At 40.4% G+C, this 22,885-nt stretch overlaps 1 protein-coding gene and 1 long non-coding RNA gene across 3 annotated transcripts in view; both read right to left on the reverse strand.

The window, feature by feature from the left end:
* The window catches only part of RAB20 (RAB20, member RAS oncogene family), a 28,336-nt gene that overhangs the window by 5,041 nt on the left and 410 nt on the right, over nucleotides 1-22,885 (reverse strand). The window lies entirely within an intron of this gene.
* On the reverse strand, nucleotides 1,783-20,374 carry LOC110363658 (uncharacterized). 2 transcript variants are annotated; one of them, XR_002421911.2, is made up of 3 exons: nucleotides 20,239-20,374; nucleotides 14,337-14,413; nucleotides 1,783-1,919 (listed from the first exon to the last, which is right to left on the reverse strand). It is a non-coding gene; the product is annotated as an uncharacterized LOC110363658 (long non-coding RNA). The 2 variants fall into 2 exon arrangements; XR_010471624.1 differs by lacking the exon at nucleotides 1,783-1,919 and adding an exon at nucleotides 10,991-11,126.

A 22,885-nucleotide genomic window follows, 5' to 3' on the forward strand; every position in this document is an offset into this window, starting at 1 on the left:
ACAACTTCTTAAGCAGCGTAACTTCCCACGCACACTCGTTCAAGAAATCCTTAACAGGAAGAACAAGTTTTAAATGTCTCAGTGTTTAGCACATACAACAAGGCAAAACCAGACTGTTACTTTAAAGTCTTGAGGGAATAAAGCACCACAAATATTAAAAAGCTAAAAAGGTCTTCCAGAAAGTACTAGGAAAAAGTACTGTTGTTCCTCAGATATCACAGTCTGAACAGAGTCCTAAATTCCAAGTTCCTAAAGTAAATATGTAATGTGGAAAAGTATATGAAGGTGAGCAACAGAAGCACACTAACACTGCATCAAAATGAACAAGAGTGCAAAACTGTCCAGAAAGTTCTCAGTCCATAAACCAGGTATCTTCCGAGGAATTTCACTGTAACTTAAGCAGGATTGTAATCTGAACAGTAAAGAGGAATCAACAGAAACACAAGGTATCTATCAGGCCAGGGGTGTCACACTCGTTTTCAGCAGAGGCCAACATCAGCCTCGCAGTTGCCTTCAAAGGGCTGAATGTGATTTTAGGCCCGTATATATGTAGGAGTAGTTACGCAGTCCTAAAATTATATTCAGCCCTTTGAAGGCAACTGTGAGGCTGACATGTCCCCTGCCGAAAACAAGTCTGACACCCCTGAGCTAGGCTTTGCCTTTCAAATTGTCTTTCTCCTCTATAAGAGAGTCTGAACTTGAGTGTACACAAAGAGGGCCAAGGAGCTGTGCCCTAAGGAAACAGCCAAACAGGAAAGAAAAGAGAGAGTGTGACACCCACAACACAGCACAGAAATTGGTATTAGAAAGAAATGAGAGCTGAGGATTCAGCCGCAGTGGATGAAGGTTCAAAGGGTGACCCTGATGCTGCTGAGTTACCTCAGCGGGAACATGCGCGTGATCACAAGAGCAGACAAAGAAGCTCCTTTTTAAGGAACAGCATTTCCTTCTGTTTGCAGACAAAGCAGTAAAGTTGTGACCCTTTAAAGGACATTAGGGAAAAACAATTCTGCTAAGAACTGAGATTTCTGTTTGTGCACGTATACCGAGATATATATTATCAAAGAACAAACAATAAAGGTCCCTGAAGGTTTCAAGAAAATTCCCCTGCCCACATGTGAGTCAGGCTGTAAAGTTTTGACACCGATGAAGTCAGATTTCTTCATTACCTTGTGAAAGATTGATATTTATTTCTTCTAGGTGGCTTTATCACATTTCCCTTGAAGTAAGGAGCTTTATTAAGAACCAGACTATGCCTGTGGTTACTTGAGGATAAAAATAAAGCTCTCCATCCCAAAGGATTAGCATGGAGGACATAAGTAGGAATTAGTGGCAACAAATGAGTCAGAAAGCACTGGAGAGCTCCAGTTTTGTATATCCAGGAGCTGTCTGAATACGTGATTTCCCGATCCATTCAAAAAATGCCAGCATTTGGTTTTCCTCCAGGACAAAATTCCCCATAGAATAGAAGTCTCTGGAGAAAACAAAACAAAACCCACACACGCACCCCCCAACGAAACACACCACACACGCATCACCACACTCCCCCCCAAAAAAACTAATAACCAAAACAACTACAGTTGAGCAACTACAAAAGTAATTTAAGCTACATCTTCACCTAGTATTATATAGACACAATGCTGCATTATAGAATATACTTGTATATATATTGAAGTTTCAGAATGCATCAGAGCCCTAGGTCTCCTAAAAATCAAGATGACATTTATTTTGCTTATACACATTACTTAGATATGAATCAACATTTGAGGCATGAACTGTGCCCTATTCCAGGAGCTTTAGTTTAAGTTATTAAAATTAGATATGGATATCTGGGCCAAAGCAGAACATAATATAAACATAGGAAAGTACTTATCTTAATACCCAAAGGGCTTCACTTTCATCTTTTAAAGTAGAAAGACCTACACATGGAAGAAGAAAATAACAGCCACATGGGTTAAGTGAGCAACGAACAAAGGAAGGTTCTTTAATACAGCTCTCCAAATAAAAAACATCAAAAAAACAGTCAAGAAAGTCGGCTCAGTGTAATACATGACTGGGACAAGCTTACTCCATTTCTAAATGCAACTTACTCTCAATTGCTAAGTATCTCTATCTCATAATAAAAGAAGACTTCAAATGGCAAAAAATATAATCTCTTCCCTTAAATCTATATATTTTTGTCTTAATGAACAGATAGTTTGAGTTCTGTATGAATCTGAAATTCCCAAGACCCCACAAACATCCCCACTCTACAAACAGGAATCGGTTCAGGCTTGCAAAGCTCCTTCTGCAAAACTGCAGTTTGGTGTGAGCAAGAAAGCCCCATGAACAGGAGCTTCATTCACTTGTCCCTTAGGCAAGATCAGAAATCATGATGACACTGAGCCCTGTCTTCCAGTCAGCTTTAATCATCATATTAGAAATATCACTCCTCCACTAACAAAAGCTTCATTTTGACACAAAAATCCATGGCTAGAAAGTCTAGAACTAACCCACTGCATAATCATGATCTATTAATTACTTAAATCCCTTCAGATCTGGTCTTAGAAAATGGGGGTTATTCAAAACTACTTTTTCAATAAATAGAAACAACACAACTTCAGTCTCTAGAGCACTTTTCTTTTCACGCCAATTTAAAACATAAAAGCACCATCATATCATGTTGTACTCATGGTTCCTTCTCACCAACACACACAGTCCGTATCATAATTTTATTCACAAGCCAATGTCCAAAGTTACTAAGTTCCAAGCCTGCAGCATTTATGTATTTATACTGCTGTTTTTATATAGATATAGGAAATATACTGCATGAGCACTTCTTGCCCTCCCCTAGAGGCTGGCATTTGGGATGGCAAATGTAATCAGGCCATTTCTTTCAAGTGGTAAAAATATCTTCCCGTTTTAAAAAAAAAAAAAAAAAAAAAATATATATATATATATATATGTATATATATATATAAATCCTAATATTCAAATGGAGGCAAGTCACAGATTCAAAGGGACCATCAATGTATTTGTACTCTCCGCCACAGATGAGAAAGCCTGTGAACCATTAACAGTGAAGCAGAAGATGCTTCCTAGTGCATTTAACTCCATGACAACTGAAAAAAAGGCAATTCTCAAGATTTCAGTGCACTTTTATACAGGAGGAATGTAACATTTTCCCGATCTGGAAGTGGCGATACATTATGCCACTATAATCTAGTCCCCACTGAATTCACATACAAAAAATCTGACATAATCTATTGGTATAGAATAGAATTCTACAAAACATTAAAATATTCCATTTCATACATCTGATTTTGTCTGAACAGTCCAATAAGTTACTTGAGAAAACCCAACTAGTCATCTAAGTGGAGGGAGAGAAAGGTTTTGATGAAACAGAAAATGCCTTGGCACTATAATCCCAAATTTATGAATTATGATACCACAAGTATGGCTTTTATCCTGAGAGATTAAGCTGCACCCTTCTGTGTAAATAACAATATTAAGGAGAGAATTTTTTATTATTTTATTTTTCAGAAGTCTACTAAACTACCATCAGTGATCCAGCAGCGTCTTGGATAAAACACACCCCAAAATATATGTAAACTGTGTTTTTAGGGAACCTAAATTTTGATAGCAATAAAAAAAGAGGAAAATTACACAGCGATGAATAACTGAAGGGCCATTTGAAGGATTAATTCTTAAACACAATTCTAATCAAGAGTATGAATCTTATATTTTATCTTTGGAGTATAGCCACTTGTCTCTTGCAAACTTCTGCAGGAATATTTAATAAATATTAATGCACTCTCCACAGAATAAGATGACAAGCTACAACAGCATTCAGGAAAAACAGGAGGAGATGATTGGCATTACCAAGCATCGAGGCCTATTACTGGGAATTCTGCCTCCGACATAATATTCCAGGGAAAAAAATAAAACTCGCCCTTTATTTTAATTCCTTTACATAACAGATCTGCCATCCTTTTGGGCATCTATATTATGTATTAACATTCTGCCAATAGAAAATGACTAACCCCTGGGAGGACAGTCCACACCAGCAACTACCAGTGTGCCTTAAGTAAAGCAACTCTTACCTCCCCTGCTTTAGTTAAGGGCACTAGAATCACAAATCTACCCCCTACTACATTTCATTAAAAAAAAAAAAATAAGAAAGAACGATATGCCGCACAAATATGGAAAAGTAATAAATTTTAAAGAGGGTGCAGACAAACTACACAGAAAAAAAGCCAAACACCACAGCCTGTATCCTGTATGAGGTCTTGCTCTTTTTGCTTGTTCTCATACAAAGGTAGCATACAAATTCAAGTTTTTGAGTTGTCATCAGCACTAGTATGGCTGGGAAAGGAATCGGTTTGGGATCTTTACAAACAAAAAGAATCACTAGAAAGTGAGAAGAAAAAGGAGGCTTTTACTTACCACAAATGGAAATTCAACTACATTCTGTATATAGGAATACTAATACATGTAATAAAAAGCTATATACAGATTTATTTTAGCCTATTTTTCCCCTCCCCTTTAACTATAATAACTAAACTAAAAATAACAGGCACGCCATAAATAAGGTTTGCAGGACATGTTTCAGCAGGCACCAATGACTATGAAGTATGTAAAAGATTATGCCCTAAAATTCTAGCCACTTCACCTACCTCTGAAAGATAAGCTTTCCCTTAAAAGGATTAATAACTTCACTAATAGTAATGCTTTCTTTACAGATTCAAGCTTATGCCTAGTTTACAGTCTTTTTGAAAGTCACCTTACCAGCCAGCCAAAAGAAATTATAGCGCAGCTATTATTAATTTGCTTCTCCTTTTATGGTTTTAATCAGTAAAAAGCTCTCATATTTTGGCTGTGTTTCCTTTTTCAGTTTTTTTTTGCTAAATACACCCAGAGCAATTATAGCACAACCCGTTCAAGACAGCCCTGATGGGCTGAAGAACAACCCCCCTCACACCCCTTTCCCAGAACAGCTTCCCCTCCTCAAACTTGAATTATAGCAATAGGTCAAGCCCTTTTCAATCCACTCCTTAATTGCTATTAGAGCACCAATTTAATTATCATTCCAGAAGTGAGACTCTGGCATGATTCACATAAAACAATTCTTCCAAAGTTGTTCAGTCGAATGGGCCTTTTATTGTTAGGACAAATAGCAGGCTGAGAAGTTATGCAAGAATAATGTCACACGCCAAGCTCCGTAAGACGTTGTTAACATCTACGGGATCATCTGAGCTTTATCTGAAGACAACAGCTTGTGATACGTTTCTCTGCAGCAAAAGGGCACACACAAAACCCTGTTTAATAGAAGTGGCAAAAGAGAAAATAACGGGAATTTTTGCTACAGGGTTAGTTTTATTTCATATACTTCAAAAAGGTTATCTTTCTAGGCATGTGCTGGTAGAAGCTCCAAACCAGATGTCTAGTCACAACATTTTTCTCATGTGCTGAAGAAATGACTCAAAAGTCATGTAGCTTTAACTCTCAGCACGCCTTTAAAGAAGACACAGCTGAAACACAGATAAAAACTTGCTGTGTTTTTTTGACAGTTAACAGTGTGACAGTTTATGGAGAAATGTGCTTTTAAGTAAAAGTTTTGCTTACTAAAGGCAACTAAACTAAAAGCAGATGCCTCGCAGCTTATGCTGGTGCCGATCAATGTGTTGTTGCATCCTGCAGAGCCTGCCCAGTCACAGAGGTATCCAAGAAAGCTCATTACTGCAGATGAAACCCTCTCACCTACACATCAACTCTAATAAACATCCCTCTTTCATCTTGTCAAATCCTGTATTATTCAGTCATGAACTAGTATAAGTATTCCCTGAATTTTTTTAAGCCAGGCCTGAAGTGTAATTTGCCAATTTTTACTCCATAACTGGCAGTGAAGTTTTTCATTACTAGCTCCCAAACACAGATCTGTTGGACACACTCAAGGAAAGGAGGAGATCAAGTTAACATGGCAAAGGAAAAAAAAAAATAATTTAAAAAAAAAAATCACCAAGCTAGGCCAGAGATCAAGCGTAATCCTCATTTGAGTCTGATTTCCTGAGTAATAAAGATGATAGAATTTCACTCAGCCTTCATCCGCATCTTGTGACTGATTTTATAAAGCGACCAAAGAAAAAGAAGTTATTTTCTCACAAATTAGTGTGCTGCATTTCAGGTTTCAGACTCTGAATTTTTATAGACTTTCACCACCATTATGTATCAGCTTTAAAAAAACAACAACCAAAAAACAACAACAAATCTACCAGACACCCCCCTTCCCACACACACCAAAAAACCAACCCAACCAACCAAACAAACAACAACAAAAAAAGGCAAACAAAACCCCACCACCCAAAACACAAACACCAACACACACAACCTCACTCTCCCCTCTAAAAGGTATTTCTGTGTGAGTTAACCCTCTTCTTGTTAGGCTGGAGAAATTCATATTCAGGCTCTTTGCCTCTTGCAGATTCCTCTACACAATTAATCATCCTTGTAGCTCTTTTCTCCAACCTTTCCATATTATTCTACAGCCAAGACTATAAAAGAGTCAAAAGAGTCTCACTGAAACTATGATGTTACTTAAATTAGGGCAACAAAGATGATGAAGGGAGTGGAGCATCTCCCTTATGAGGAAAGGCTGAGGGAGCTGGGGCTCTTTAGCTTGGAGGAGACTGAGGGGTGACCTCATTAATGTTTACAGATATATAAAGGGTGAGTGTCATGAGGATGGAGCCAGGCTCTTCTTGGTGATAATTAATGATAGGACAAGGGATAATGGGTACAAACTGGAACACAAAAGGTTCCACTTAAATTTGAGAAGAAACTTCTTAACAGTGAGGGTGCCAGAGCACTGGAACAGGCTGCCCAGGGAGGTTGTGGAGTCTCCTACTCTGGAGATATTCAAGACCTGCCTGGACACCTTCCTGTGTAACCTCATCTAGGTGTTCCTGCTCCGGCAGGGGGATTGGACTGGATGATCTTTTGAGGTCCCTTCCAAATACCTAACATTCTGTGATTCTGTGAAATTCTTCACTATTTTCACCCCTCCCAACACACGGTATGCTCTTCAGAACAGCTCACAGGCTTTGGGACACCAAAAAGGTAGCACCAAGAGCTCAATCTGTCATCTACTACCAACTCAATGGACCTTGCAAAACACAGACTCTTGCCCAAATGAATCAAGCTTAACCTGTTACCAGCTCCCCACACCATTAGTCTCTCTTCATTTGCAGCCTTACACATTTGTTTAGTGCACATATTTCTAGCTGCAATCATCTTTTTATGAAGAAACTTACGAACTCTGCACAATGTCTGCACTGGACAAAGGGCCTGCACAACCCCTATGTGAAGGAGAAGAAATACTATCAGAGAAGATTCCTGTTATCTACAAGATTTAGTCCATAAACTAGCTTCAGCTTTTGGGGACAAAAGAGCATCCAAGATGTATTCTCTTGCATAAATCCAAAATTATTTTTCTTGCTGGCAAGAATAAATCAGAACTTAATAATAAAATAAAGCCCAAGCTTTTAAGCTCACAAGAACTGTAATTTCAAAACCAAAGTTCCCATAGAAACACAAATTTTACTGCAGCAGTATGCTTTCTATCCAAAGTTCTACATTTTATCGTATTATGCCTAGTAACACAAAGCATTACATAGGAAAAAAAAAAGCCCCTAACTACACTAACTAACATGTCTTTTCCAACAAAAACTTTGGCTAGACCTGGGGAAAAAAGTCAACCCCCCACCCAACAACAACAACAAAACACCACACACAACAAACTACTATGTGCAACTTAAGATCCCATTGACACCTCTACAATCCTGAATAACATTTTCACTTAGCTAGATAAGACTTAGTTTTGTCCAACCATCCATTTTGTTTAGTTCTGCTGACCTTCTGTGTTTATTTTTAAGTGAAGGAAATAACCCAGAAGCTTCAAGCAATTCCCATATTTTTCAGCTGTCTGGAAACCTAGTGCCTTGTAAAAGAAGAACAGAATTGACCTTAGCCCTGCCAGTCCAGCAAGCACATCTTGAGTGCATTTGCAACACAAACTGAAAAAAATGACACCAGTATTTATCTGTTTCCTTCTGAAACCCCACAAGTCCTGCAGGAAGATGTTTTGTTTAAATACTGAAGTCTGGCAAAAAAAAGGAGGGCACACCACATTTATGGGATGTTATCATCCTGTCCAAGAGCGATGGCTCCACCAGAACTCCAGCTGAGATCTCACATCAACACCGTCTCTACTGAAAAGAGATGGTGACAGGGTGCTTGAGAGTTAAATTTATGAAGCTCTTGTACGCCTGAACTAAAACGGGAGCAAGAGTGCAAGGATGAATCTAGAAATTTTAATCTATGTAAAATGTAAGCATCGATGTGGAATTCTTTATGTTTCAAAGACAATTTTAAACTGCTACTTAAAAAAGAACGGGTCATTTGGCAGATGCCCTTCTTAAGGAAAAATATTATTGGAGTTGGATGGGGGGGAAAACCCTTTGGATTTACTTTGGCAGAGTTCTGCGGGAAGCAATAGCACTGAACACTTAACTGCTGCAGCAGAGCTTGACAGTCAAATATTGCTCAGCAGCAGGCAACAAAGAGGCTGGTTACAGGACGGGGCCGCAGAACAACCTCACCTGCAGAAGCCACTCGCTTCTGGGTTGTGCAAGAAGACTTTTGGTCGTAATACCCAGTGGAAGGCCAATCCACCTCCTCCAAGAAAAGCTCCTCCTACAGAACAGCAATTCATTTTCCACAGGATGAGCTCTAAAAGCAGCTTGTTTTTCTTTCCAGTACCTGAAAACTGACACTTTTTCCTTAAATTTACAATTCCTTTTCCACAGGGGAGCACACACTGCAGCTTAGCCCACTTCTCCAATTGCTAAGCAGAGATGGTTACCAATTCCTTATCTCCAGAGTCACGCCAAAAGGAGATCTTCAAAGCCCACGCTCCCTCCCCAGGATTGCTCTCCACACTGAGAGGCAGGTCCTCAGCTCAGGCAGGAATGCACGGCCGGGTGTATTTTGGCACAGTATGACTGGCACTGCAGGGCTGGGAGGTCACTCCATACACGTCGGATGTTTTATATTGATCGAAAAAGAACTGGCAAGTTAACTCGGCTTCCGGCTTACCCAAGCAAACATTCATACAGGTGTGTGATTAAAAGAAAATAAATAAATAAATATAACCAGAGATGAGTAGTGTTAATTGAGATTGCCCTCCTAAATGTACCTCAATAAGCACGCTGAAATGCCACCACTCCTCAGGCGTTCCTGCCAGCTCTCGGTGAAGAGTTAGCAAGTCGGTGTCTGCCTGCTCCCTCACAAATGAGAAATCCTTCCTGCTTTTCTTCATTTTTATTCCTGTCCTAAGTTTACTTGGGTTTTTCCAACTTCCTCATTAGGTACTTTGCTCTCACCTTAGATATATATTTACATTCTTTTTAATCAAAATTTACTGCAGGATTTTTTGCAGAAGGGTAGCTACATGCATACCATTTTTTTGCAGAAAGGTAACCACTTAAATACCAAGTCAATCAATACAGTACACCATGCCATTTTTTGAGTGAGGAAATACCATGAACTCAATAAATATCTTAATTATGGACAGTGACATTTTAGAGAAGAAAAATAGTTCCTTGTTACTGATTGTAGATCCTGTTTGGATGAACATTCATATCCAACCATAAATAAACAGTCTAATGTATTAGAAACATTATTCTTTTTCCATATTACCACTTTAACCCCAAACAAATAATACGTATTTTTGGCTCCTGGCTGTCAGTCTTCAAACCCCTTCCCAGCTATAGGAAATCAAACCACCACCGTGCAGGTATTAACTTTTTTGCGCACACGCACACAAGGGGAGTCATAGAACAGCAGAGTAAGTTACCTTTCTCTTTCACAGACCCACAGTAAAGTTTCATTTACAAGAACATTAGCTATGTCAGCACCTGTTTTCCATCAGCCCCACTTCAATGACACTTCTCTCCATGCTGCCGTCAATACTTAGGAAGCAGTAGACAGTACCTCGAGCACCATTTCCATAAATCTTTTATCCTACTAGTACCTTTCCAGGTTGATTAAGAGTAGATTACAGGAAGAGGAAGACTAGAAATAATTCCAAATGACCGAGCATTTACAAATAAAAAGTTAGTGCAAGACAGCAACTGAATGCTGGTAATCATCACTGTTCAGCACTTAAAAAAAAAGTCTACAAATCACAAAGTTCATATTCTGAAACACAGAGACCACATTTCACAACAACAAAAAAAAAAAAAGAGAGCTGGCAGATTGTCTAGTCAGACATGACCTTCTGTGTCACATGTTTCAAAAATGAGAAATGATCTTTGCACACATAGTGAACAAAACAGAGTTATCAGAGTGCTTTAGGAAGCTATGGTTATAGCTTCCTGTAGATCAATAGCAGGCATCCATGGATGGTCTTCCCCAGCAGATGCTTGATAAGTGCCTCTTATTTAACATTAAACTATCTTCTGGTGAAATGGAACTCAACTATAGCAGCTAACTATATGCTAGCTCCTGACTTGTAACACTGAGTTTAACTTTAAACCAGCCTTCACTAGCAACTTGAAAAATACTTAAAGCTTGCTAAGTGGGTAGAAGTAAAGGTCATGGATCTTGCAAGCTGAATGAAAAAAAAAATAATCTATTTCCTTATTTTTTAAAGCAAAACTCACATTAGTATCATGGGACATAAACCAAGGCCTACTCAATAGAGAGATATTTTTATGGTGTTTGTTTTTCTTTTTTTCAACATCAGTACATTTATAGGCAGGTTCTCAACTAAGAACACATGCAATTCATTCACATATAATTTATGTCCAAGAAAATTACAAGCACTTCTACTCCTTACCAACCACGACCGGTTTCTGTTCAGCTGAAGTCTTCTTCGCTGCTCACCTCCAGACGGTCGCGGTTTCTCAAAAGCAGGAGGAAGTTCTGGTGATGGGGTGAGCTGCCTCCAGCAGGTACCCGAAGTGGGAGACCACGCCAGACATAGAGCTGCTGCCGGGGTTTTACGGGAGCAAACTCAAACTTGTCCACCTCGTTCAGGAAATTTTAATCTCAGGACGTGTGGCTTGTGTTTTCAGAACTTGCACCGGCTAAGATGAACACGCAGCTTTTACGTTCCCAGCACCACTTCTCCCTTTTAATTCCACTCCTGGCCTCTCTGCCTACACTCCTAAGAGCATGTTTAGCATTCACTGTTTAGAGGCATTAACTTGAAGATTAAAGAAACAGAAACCACAAAATAGGCATGGTAAAATAAATATATAAATCTCATCTTAACTTCCTCCAGCCTGGCACAAAGAGGGTACCACTAAAAACCACAAAGAATTCAGTTCTGAACTTTCTATAGAGAACAAGCTACAAAAAGCAACCTTACCAGCGTCCAGTGTCTGCCCTGTTCCTGGTATGAGGGGAAGCTACTTACCAAAAGGGAACTGCCTAAAGATTTGCAAGTGTTACATCCTTTTCTACCATAATTAAGGTGACAAGGCAGCATCTCTAGGTCACAAAGTGCTCTGCCTCTCAAAAAGAGGATAGACACCAACTTCCACTTCCACTGGGCTCCCAGGGCTTGGAGTAAAAAAGACTTGAGCAGGACAATGTGGAAAGGGCACTCAATGCTAGAAGGGGAAGAGAGATAAGGGAAACAATACAAATGTGATACATGCAGCTATCTGCTGTGGGAGGGAAAGCTCATGTCCTAAAGATGGTTTGACAGGAGTGTTTGTTCCTCCTCCTAAAAATAAGAAGCAATCCTACTGCTGGGGGTTAGAGCAGCCAAGCAGATTGAGACATTTTCAGTTTCACAAAATTAGAGATTTACTTTTTCAACAAGTAACTGCCTATATCAGGGGAGAGAGAGGAAAAAAAAAATATCACTCTCATTATACCAGTGGGGTTTTGTTTTGTTTTAAAACACTTAAATCTCACTTACAGCAGCTCACAAGATTTGATGATCCCTTTTGTGAAGCCTGGAAGATGACAGCTCAAGTACATAGGGCTTTTTCTTTCATTCATTTTTTCACTAGAAACCGCTACAGATTCTGGTAATTTCTCCGTTCTCTGAGTGAACCCAGAGAACAGAAACAAATTAACAAAGAAACCAACCTCTATAACTGAGAGCCTTATTTCTAACCTCAGCAATCAAGAAGAGAGCAACAACAGATTTGTACATCTGGATCGCAGACCCCACTAGGAAGAGCAGAAAGTGAACTTCTGAGGACTTTCACATCACATAAGGCATTAAACTTGGTGAAGCTTTAATCCCATCACTGAAGTAACCTGCACAACCAGAAAGGGAAGTCAGTCAGCCCAGAGCCCTTGGGGAAAGGGAAACAGGGAGCTGAAGGTCATTGCAACCAGGGCACAACTTCCCACATGTATGTTTTATACTGGTGTCATTGAGTGCACTGGGAACATGAGCTTAAGCAGAAATCAAAGCTGGTTCACTCCACGTAGAGAAATTATTACTCAGCCAGTGACCAGCATTTAGACGTTTGTTTTAAAGGCTATTTCAATCTACCTAACTTTTGCTTCATGTTCTTCATGAAGAGTATTACACTTTAATTTCTCTTGCCCCACCTCCCAGACTGTTTCTTTGGAGTTCCTAGTTAATATAATTCTTATAGGAAGAACATTTTCCTGAGGGTCTTACTAAGCCATCCTTCATTTTACAGATAATGATGTAATTAAGAGAAAAATAAAGTCTCAAGTATTTAATTTATTATTATCTATATAGTGTAATATTACACATGATTAAAAATTCCTAAGCAGTCATCAGCTGCAGAATGCAAACCAAAAAAATCCTGCTACTGAAGACCATTATTTTTTAAACTATGTATATAAGAACAGATGGATGGCTGGTCACCATTCTTTCTCTGTATTTTGTAGGAATTTCCTGAAGTATAAAAACAGTGGTTAGGAATATTAAAACATGTAACAAATTAAAGAACACATGTCAGTGGATCAACTGGGGACAGGAGAGGCTGAGGGAACAAGAAGCACCATCTATATCAGAGGCTTAATGATTATTGAACAAAATTATTCCAATCTTTAGTTCATTAACCTGCAGACCAGAAAAAACAAGGTATTCTCTGTAAATCAGGAAGATCAGGATATGGCAAGTTATTTTCATGACAGGGAAAAAAAATAAAAAAAGGAATTTGTGAAAGGGCAGAACAGAAACAGCCTGAAAGCACAACAGCTTTAATTCATTATAAGACACTAACGTGTTTAAGTTTTAAATGTGTTTCCTCCTGGAGTCTGTACATGAAGCTTCCACCATGCTACAAACTAGGCTGAAATGCTGAAATGTATTTTTCCACCAGTGGAATTGGTGAAGAGACAAGAGCTCAATCACATTTTCTTCTTCTTGCTTCATTTATAAAACACTAATAAATTCAAGCTCACGCAAGTCTTTAGACTGTCAGCAGAGCTCTTCCATGAATGGCTCCTTGATGGCCCACACAAAGCCAACTTCAACTCTAGTTGGCTTCCTAAGGGATGGACAGATACATCAGAAGATTCACAAACTTATTTGCTGATCTATCTCCCTTTAAAAATGATGTTAAGAAGTTCTCTTCTCTTCTATAATAGATTGGGTTTTTTCCACATCCAACTAGTTTAGTAGGATTAGAAAAATCATGTATGCTTATTGAATTGGCTGTCCAAAATGACGTTATCCTGGATCTCCTGTGGTGAAGGCTGTGAAATTGCTTTTGCTGAGAATTCTTGCAAATTATGAGCAAAACCCCTCATTTCCTTTAACCACCTCTGCTCTCAGCAGTACTACTTGCATAAAAGAAGTTTAATCACCAAGCTCAAATCTCATTTCCTACTCTTGGATTTCCTTAGGTACTGCAGATGGAGTTATAGTTGATAGGACAGGTGCAGGAAAAGGAATTGTTCACAAGTTCAATGCCTTGTGATCAAATCTCAGGATATTCTACCCAGTGTTCACCTGGAAGAAAGCAAATCATTCAGACTTGAGGGAGAACATGATTCTTTCTATTCCGCATTTTTCAATGGCTCCACACATATCCACCACCGACTCAGCACCTTTCTCAGTGGAGACCCAAACAAAGGTTACTTGTTGAGATATTTTGCAATAGTACAATGTGACTCAGGCAAAGCATTACCAAGTTCACCTTCAGTTCAGCCAGTGAAACACTGCCACAGGAAAAATCACTTGGAAGCTCACATGGCTAGTGGCTTCAACACAAGACAGCAATTGTCTTAAAGCAAACAACTCATCTGTGATGTAAGGTGTGACTACAGTGTGAAATAAAGATACTTCAACTCACCTGAACATCAGGAGCAGCCCAGTCAAACCACTGTGATGCTGGCTACGAGTCTCCCTGGCTTTGACACTTGTGCACCACTGTATGTATGTACATGCAAGACGAAACAAGAAAAGTATTCACTATACATGAGTGCTCAGATAAACCATACCAGCTAACAGCTGGTTACCTGCCCTGGACTTTGATTTTAAGCACCCACTGTCACCTTCTTTCTCAAGGAAAGAGTAGAAGCTCATTGCACAGATGACTGCAGACAACCCAGACTGCCCAAGTTCAGGCACCTAAACATACAATACTAATTCTAAGTAGGTACTTGTTTTTTCATTACCGAATGTGCCTGGTATCCCAGATATAACCAGAATTGGGTCAACATGACTTACTTTGTACACATTAATCTTTATCTTACAGCTAATGAAGCTATTGGCTGTTCTGTGCAAGGCTATTTACCCAGCTACAAAGTCAGGGTTGGGATGGAATACTTTTTTACCCAATATCCTCCTCCTCCCACCCAAATTGCTGAAAGAGTGGTGATTTCTTAAGCTCAGGTTTGCCTTTCACAAATATTAAACTCAAACTGAAGAGTACAATAGAGCATTAATAAGAGTTCTGTGCAAGAAAGCAAGTTATTTAAGCCTTTGCACATAACCTACAGGAGACCAGTTTTACCAAAGAGAATAATCCAGTTCTTGGGCACCCTTTTGAAATTTTTGCAATTTCTCCCACTGGCTCCTGATCCACCAGGAAGTCGAATTTCCATCTGTCTGCAATTTTCGTCAGCAGCTTTGCCACTGCGTTTACATTGTTTGACTAACCATTTCTCACGTACGTGCCTCCCTCCCTCATGCATTTTCAGTATTGCCACAAAGCAGACAGTCAACACTTAAACTAACCTTTCAGCTGTCAAGTCAATTTTGACAGAGGTATCTGGAAAATACATTTCTTCCTTCAGTAAGCAAGGAAGAAAGCATGCATCGCCAAAGGTACAAACTCTCCATTATGAAATTATTAGAATTGCTCCTACCGAGGACCTGAGGCTTTCAAACATAAGTTTAAAATGGACTTGTTCAATCAATTCAAGGATTTGTACAAACTCATTTGTATCAGTCAAAGCCAAGAAGCAAAATTTCCACAGAAAAACAAGAACACAGGCCATGGACCAAAGACTAGACAAACATATTCTTGTTCTCCCTTCCACCATCTACTCAGATGCACTTGAAAATGGTCGATATTAACCTCTCTCCCCCCTTTTACAGGATGACTCTAAAACTTGGGCCTCACTCCAGGCTAAAATTAGAACACAAAACCAGCCTTTTTGTTATAGAAGTTGAGGAGCTACTGAGGACTCCAAAGCTGCTAATGTTTGTCAAGCTGCAGTGCCATGGCACAACACAGGACGGCTTAGCCAGGCACAGGCCGCAGGTCACTGGTATTATTCAAGGGAGAGTCTCACTGAACCATCAAGTAGTTTCCCACTGAGGCTGGAACAGCACAGTCACTTTGCACACTAATATTAAATACCACATGCAAAGCAGGGATTTAGCATGGGGGCTGGAATACAGAAGTTACCAAAGAGGGTCACACATGACATTTATCTTGGCCTGCATCAAGTACTCGCAACCAACAAGTGGCTTGCCCTCCCCATTCACTTATCTCCCCAAGAGCCAGTACTAAAATGACACATTAGAAACAAAACTCCTCCTTTGATAAAGTGAATTAGCCATAGCTGAATAAACAAACTGGGTTAATTTTGTCTCCCATTTCTTTTTGATGTTTGTGTATTTTTCATAATTCCCTCTGACAAGGTATTTCCATATTTTTACTTCATTTGCACACGAAAGCACCTTCTTTCAGCAGAAATCAGTTTGCCACCTTTGACTTCGCTTATGTATCATTATATTTTTAAGTTGTGAGACACGGAAAACAGAACTTCCTCCAGGACTTTCTCCAGAAAATGCATTATTTTTTTCATAGTTTTAATCCCTTTCCAAGCTATTCTGCTTTTTTCAGGAAAAATTCGTTGCAGAAACAAGAGTCATCTAGTGCACTGTTTTCCAGCAATAAAATCCTGCTCCCAGGGACAGTCTGAAGCTAAACCTTTATTCCTGCCTCTCAACCTGCTTCAGAGGCTTTATATAAAGAACTCACTGACAGTGAACTCTCTTCAGGGCTTTTCCCCATATACACAAGAGATTTTTCTCAGCAGCTTACCCATACTGTCCCTTTGAACCTCTACTCTTATGATTTCCTTTTTAAGACGTGGGGACCACAACTGTGTGGAGAAATCCCAGGGAAGCCACCCTATTTATGTATGAGGCACCAGCCCTCAGCTGTCATTGTTCCACATGCAACAATTACAAACAATTAATACACAGAGGCCAACATCTTATTCTCCATGATAATTTTGCCAAAGGCAAAACTCAGAGCCTTTTGGCAGCAACTGACTCCCAACCCATGACTCACTGGCAACAAATTTAAAGCATTTTATTCCCCATAATTTCCATCTCATATCTTGTTAAGTTCCAGCCTCCTGCACACAGTTACATGCCCAGCAGCCGTCTTCACTAAACGATCCCTGATGCCTAAGATGCTTTTTGGGGTGCTATCCTCTAACTCCTTCCAACAAATGACCTCCTCAATTAAACGTAATGTCATCACACATCCAGAAACACCCAACCCCAGCTGCTACTCTGTCACCATTCCATCAGGTTCAGAAAGGCTTTTGCACACGCCTCGGAGTCCTCTTTGGCTTTGACTAACCTACCTAAGCATCTCATCTGTAGCTTCTTTTCTCCTGTTGTAATCCTCTGCTTCCCAAAGTCAAAAATAGTAGCTACTCTGTTCAATATTCTGCTATCGTTCTCCACTTGTGGAGAGAACACTCTGCTTAATCCTACTCTTTCTCTGTTCTGTTTCAGCATGACGGAGGACCATGCTTCCTCCCTACCCACCACCAATGTGTATCTTACTCACTGCACAGGGGGACTTTTGCCCTCAGACCAGCCTACCTGGGCTGATGTCATACTGCAAAGGACTGAGTCACACCACATCCTGACTTTTACCCAAGAACTTTGCTACGTCACCCCCTTTCCAGGAGAAAAACATGCAGAAGGAAGCATACATCTACACAAATAAGTACTGAAAGAAGTCGAGGGACTCAAAGCCTAAGCGAGGGAGGAACCTAACAATTCTTACCAGCTGCACACTCACAGCTAGCCCAGGAAAGCTCAGCCCATGCTGTTTCATGGCTCAGCACTGCTGCCCATGAAACACCTGCGGTCAGAGATCAGGAACTGTGAGCAATTCATACTCGCACACCAGCACCGATCCAGCAAACATTGGCAAACCAGTCACAAGAGACGTCAGCATTCATTATACAGATACACCGCATCTGACTCAAGCCACAGAAAAGCCTTTTCCAGGCTACATTTATCTTCTTTGTCACTACTAGCTCTGACAAGTGAAAAGTCACCAAAAAAAATCTGCAGGTGCAAAATAAAGGGGGGAGGCTGTAAAAATATAAACTGATAGCTGAATATACACAGAACAGTCAAATCATTTCTCACATGCAGACAGCTAGCTAAAGATGAGAGGAAGCAAAAGAAGGGAAGTTTGCTTTCTCAGTTACCTTAATGCTTCCCCATTATCATGCTGCGTGACTATCTGTTGGTAAGTTCAAAACCCAGCCTCTTTCTTAAAATGTAATTACAGGATCATGAAGTGAACTTTATGAAATACTTGTCATTAACTTGCCAGTTTGCTGCTTTGATACTAAACCAGCAACACAAGGGACACAACCATGAATAGAGAGATCTTGCTGCTGGGGGCACCACGTATCTGTCAGATGAAAAAAACATCAACTTAAAGAGACTGAGATCTAACATACAAACAAGTTTTTCCTTTTGAAATATCAAGGCGTAAGAAAATATGCCTGGACATCCTGCTAGCTGCAGCCACCACACAAGTGTTCCAGGTTCAAAGGTGGAGCAGGACTGAGACCCTCGGAACATCAGGACATGTTTGCGCTGCCCGAGATAAATGGCTGTGTGCAAGCTCAGAGCTGCATGCCACCAACACCCAGCAGGAGGTTTGGTTTACGCCACAGTTGCTGTCAGCACTGCCTCGAAGATGCATAAATATACACACACATATACATATATATAGCTTTGACATGTGAGTCTCCAGCCTCCAATCCTTACACATGAGAAAGGTCTTCTGGCTGTGAAGCTCTGGCTGATGCTGTTCCTTACCTTCCTTGGTTCAAAAAATACTATTTTGGATATGCTGCTATGAAGGTCTCAAAGCATGCATACAAATGCTTTAGAGACTGGGCCTCCATCCAGCAGACTAGTCCTTCAAAAATATGTTGAATTTTACAGTTTCTCTCTTTTTCATATAGTTCATGCATTTTTAAAAATTCCTTTGAATTAACTGACCCAAACAGAAAACAAGCAGATGTAATTTGTAGCATCAGAGTCTAATGAGTAAATAAAGAACTCTCTGCACCAAGAATACAACAGCAGCCACACTGGGTCAGACACAAGACCATCTATACAAGCCTCTGACAACACAGAAACAGTGAAAAACAGATGGCTATGAAAAAAAAAAAAAAAGAGCATAAAAACATGGCAAGCATATGATACTTCTCCCAAGTATTCTTCCATCTGTGGCACGTTTGCTTGAGTTGAATGCAATTTCCAAATAACTTCCCTCATACTTATCAGATTGAAAAACTGGAAATGTTGAACTGTTTGCTGTAAGCATTTACATAAAAAATAATCAAGTCTAACAACTTCTGCACACCCATTTTACAAGACTTGTGGATAAGAATACGAAAGATTCAGACTAGACTAGGCAGCTGATTTTTCCAAGATAAGGAGCTGTGTGAATATAGAGCCAAAAGAAGAGTTCTCCCAAGAATAACTGATTTGCACTTCGGCCCTAACATTGCAGAACAGATCAGGTGTGCACTTCTGTGATTTTCTGAGTGGTAACAGCACAGAAAAATGCTTTTTAAGCACTTTGGCAAGCAGATTTAATTCTTCCTCGAATAAATGTGAGATTTTCCTGAATAACAGTGAGAAGTAATACAAGATCAACAGCAATGAGTAATAATGACACACGTTTTCAATAAATCAGATGATCAGCAATTAAACTGATGTATTATTAATATTCACACATACTTAACTTTTGAACCATCACTGCTACTGCAGATATACTGAAGTCTAATCTTGTGAAAACAAAATTCCATGTCATAGGAACAAAGTTTCAGTGTGTCAAGGTTTACGTTGCTACAGCCAACTGCCTAATCCATACCAGCAAAACAAATAACCATCCAAACCGAACTTAAAGTAAAATTTGGGTACTTCTATGAAGATAAAAGTCCCCAAAATAATTCTGATAAGCAACAACAAAAATAAAAATACATTTGCATACTAAATATAACATGAACTAAGAAAATTAAAAACATGTATTCCAGTTAACCTTATAAAATTGAGTATTTCACTAGAGTACTGAACTAGTGTAGTAGTTGCTACCAAGCATTCCCTCATTTTCTAGGCTTTGTCTTCCATATTTCTATATTGTACATGTGTAAAGTACTACTGGGGTACTAGAAAGACATCGCACTCGGCATTCAGGTAGGTAATATGGGTGCAAATATTAAACTGTATTTTTGTCATGTTCTTGTGATAAAGAATTTTCATCTCCTGGATGATCTTTTCTTTCTGGATTCCCCTGTACATCTACACACACACAGAGAACACAACGTATCCGTATCCGATGACCCTGTAATGTAACTGCTTCACAAGAATTCAGCAGTACGAAATGCCAGGTTAATAAACAGACAGAAGAGCTAAATTTTAACCTCCTCCTTACTACAAAGCCTCGACGTTTACTTGGTACCCACCTGGTAGAGATAAGACAATGACACTATGGTGAGGAAAGAAGCACAGACCAAGGACTGCAGACACGCTGTGTCCACACAAACGGAAAATTTAAAAAAGTAAATAACGCAGGCTTTTGAGTCCACTTGTTTGTCTAACATCAGAGTTGCAGCATCCAGGGAGTCCTTTCCTTCTTCATCAGGATGGGAGAAAGCATATGTGTGCCCTGGGAGCTGCTGGTTTTTAGAAGATTAATGAGAGCTCTTAATAAACCAGAGCCCACAGGCCCAAATGTGGCCCAGCCCAGTCTTGGCAGCTCCCATCGTTCTGCAGGAGCACAAGCCAACAAGGAGACAGTGCAAGAGTCTGTACCTGCCTGGGATTGCAGGGCTCGACGCTAATTCCAGCAACACAGAAGAATGAGGAAGATGTGCTATGCAACCCTCAGCACAACACAACAACGCTTTTCAACTGGCGCTCTGCAAATACAGCTTCAGCAATCCTGCTGTAGAAGTTCTTCAGTCCCACCGCCTGAAGGACAAGGAGCTTCTACTGTGAAGCTACAGGTATCGCCTGGGCGCTTCACCTGGAACATGGAGAACCACCTCTGGAGCTTTCCAGATGCCACACAGAGCTGGAACCTGAATCCTCAACTAACACTGTATAAAATAATGCAATAAGAATAAATAACTGAAAAAAAGGGCTCTAAAAGCCAGGGAGGGACTTTGGAAGACAAAGCCAGGGAGGGACTTATTTTATAGTACATGACTTTTTAAAAAAGGGCAGAAGGTTGTAAAGGAAATTGCCAAAGAACAACCCCACCAAGTTAACTCTTCTGTTGAAATAAAGCCCACTGCTATTCACCTATGTGGGTATTGGGTCTGGCTTACTAGAAACAAGCAGCAACTGCCCGCGAGAGACTCTCCACAGTAAAATATGTGGATTCTAAAACTGAAGTAGATTTAAAAGCAAAAAAATTTCAAAGGACATAGAAAGTATATTTAAAACAGAGGTACTGGTAGAGAGCTTTCATCATAGTAATAAATGAAGAAATGCGAGAAGCAACAGCTCTTAAACATCTCATCCCCTGCTCCAAAAAGTGGTTTTGCATAACTTCTCAGCAGTTTCATTCCCCACTTTCTCCTTCTCAATTTGTGACACAGGAAAAGCCATTTTGGACTAGATTGTGACATGAAGTGACACAGCAAATGAACTTCCCTCCCAAACGTCACCAAGAGGAAACTGGAATATTGCACGATACTGTAATTCCCCACGTTTCACAAGAAAATATACTCTGTGTTCAACATATTGCCACTAATGAATTTTAACAGAAGTCAGCTAAATGTGAAGACAAGAAAAATATTGAACAAGATATTTCTCCCACAAGCAACTTAACAGGCAAGAATGTTCATTCACCTTATTTTTCAGGGTAGTCTCGTCCTCCACGTGACAGACCAGAGCTTCCTGATGTAATAACCAAGAGCAAAATCTCCATATGACAAAGACCACAAGCCACTTCTCCAGCCCATGTCTTCACACCTCCTTCATCCCAGGACTCCAAACCACAACCCACGCTTCCTCCTGCATCCCAGACGTGCTGCCTGCCACAACACAGTGGGGTGCACAACCTGGTGCTGCTATCCCAGAATGTTAGGGATTGGAAGGGACCTCAAAAGATCATGCAGTCCAATCCCCCTGCTGGAGCAGGAACACCCAGATGAGGTTACACAGGAAGGCATCCAGGCGAGTTTTGATGTCTCCAGAGTAGGAGACTCCACAACCCCTCTGGGCAGCCTGTTCCAGTGCTCTGTTACCCTCACTGTGAAGAACTTTAATCTCATATTTAAGTGGAACCTCCTGTATTCCACTCTGTATCCATTAGCCCTTGTCCCATCACTGGTTGTCACCAACAATTCCCAGACAGAAACCTGCCTGCAGTCCATGCTCTCTGTCCATTGAATCCTGACGTGGAGGCTTTTATTGCTGCGGTGAAAGCGTGAGCCATGTCTGAACAGTTTGTGAGCTGCGAGTCTGACACCAGCTGATACCAATTGGACATTTAAAAGCATACAGCAAGAAGTGATGAACAGAAGTTGTAAACTCTCTAACTCCAGCTTTGGATTTGCAGTCAGTTGCCATCCGCTCAAGTGAAAGAAAGCAAACTGGCATGACAGTCTTCTCTGCACACCCACATTTTACAAAGCAGGTCCAAAACCACCAGAGATTAGCAGTTGTAAGGTCCCTTTTGGCCCATCAAAAATACGTTTCTTTCCAGACTTTGTTCCACTACCGAATAATTTGTTTTACATTACTTACCCTACCTTAGTACCGAAATAGAGCGCTAAACACCAGGCACCCCGGGGGATTTCCCGGTCCCGGCCTCCCCCGCCGGGGTAGAGCCGGGTTCACCTCTCCCCATCTCCTGCACTCCGGTTCTCGGAAAAGCGAAACTGTCCGGAGCGAGGTCACCCGACCGCAACCTTTCCCATCAACAGCTCTTACATTCAGACGAAGCCAAAATTAGGGAAAAGGAAAGCACACGTATAATGGCCAAACCACGGACGGTGCTGGCGTGCAGCGCTTGCCCCACACGGCAAGCGCAGCTCTCTCCGGACCGGGAGGAGGGGGGCAGCCGGCCGGCAAACACCCCCCTAAGTTTCTGGGAGGTCC

This window comes from Columba livia, chromosome 1 (assembly GCF_036013475.1).
Source record: "Columba livia isolate bColLiv1 breed racing homer chromosome 1, bColLiv1.pat.W.v2, whole genome shotgun sequence".
NCBI classification, from domain to species: domain Eukaryota; kingdom Metazoa; phylum Chordata; class Aves; order Columbiformes; family Columbidae; genus Columba; species Columba livia.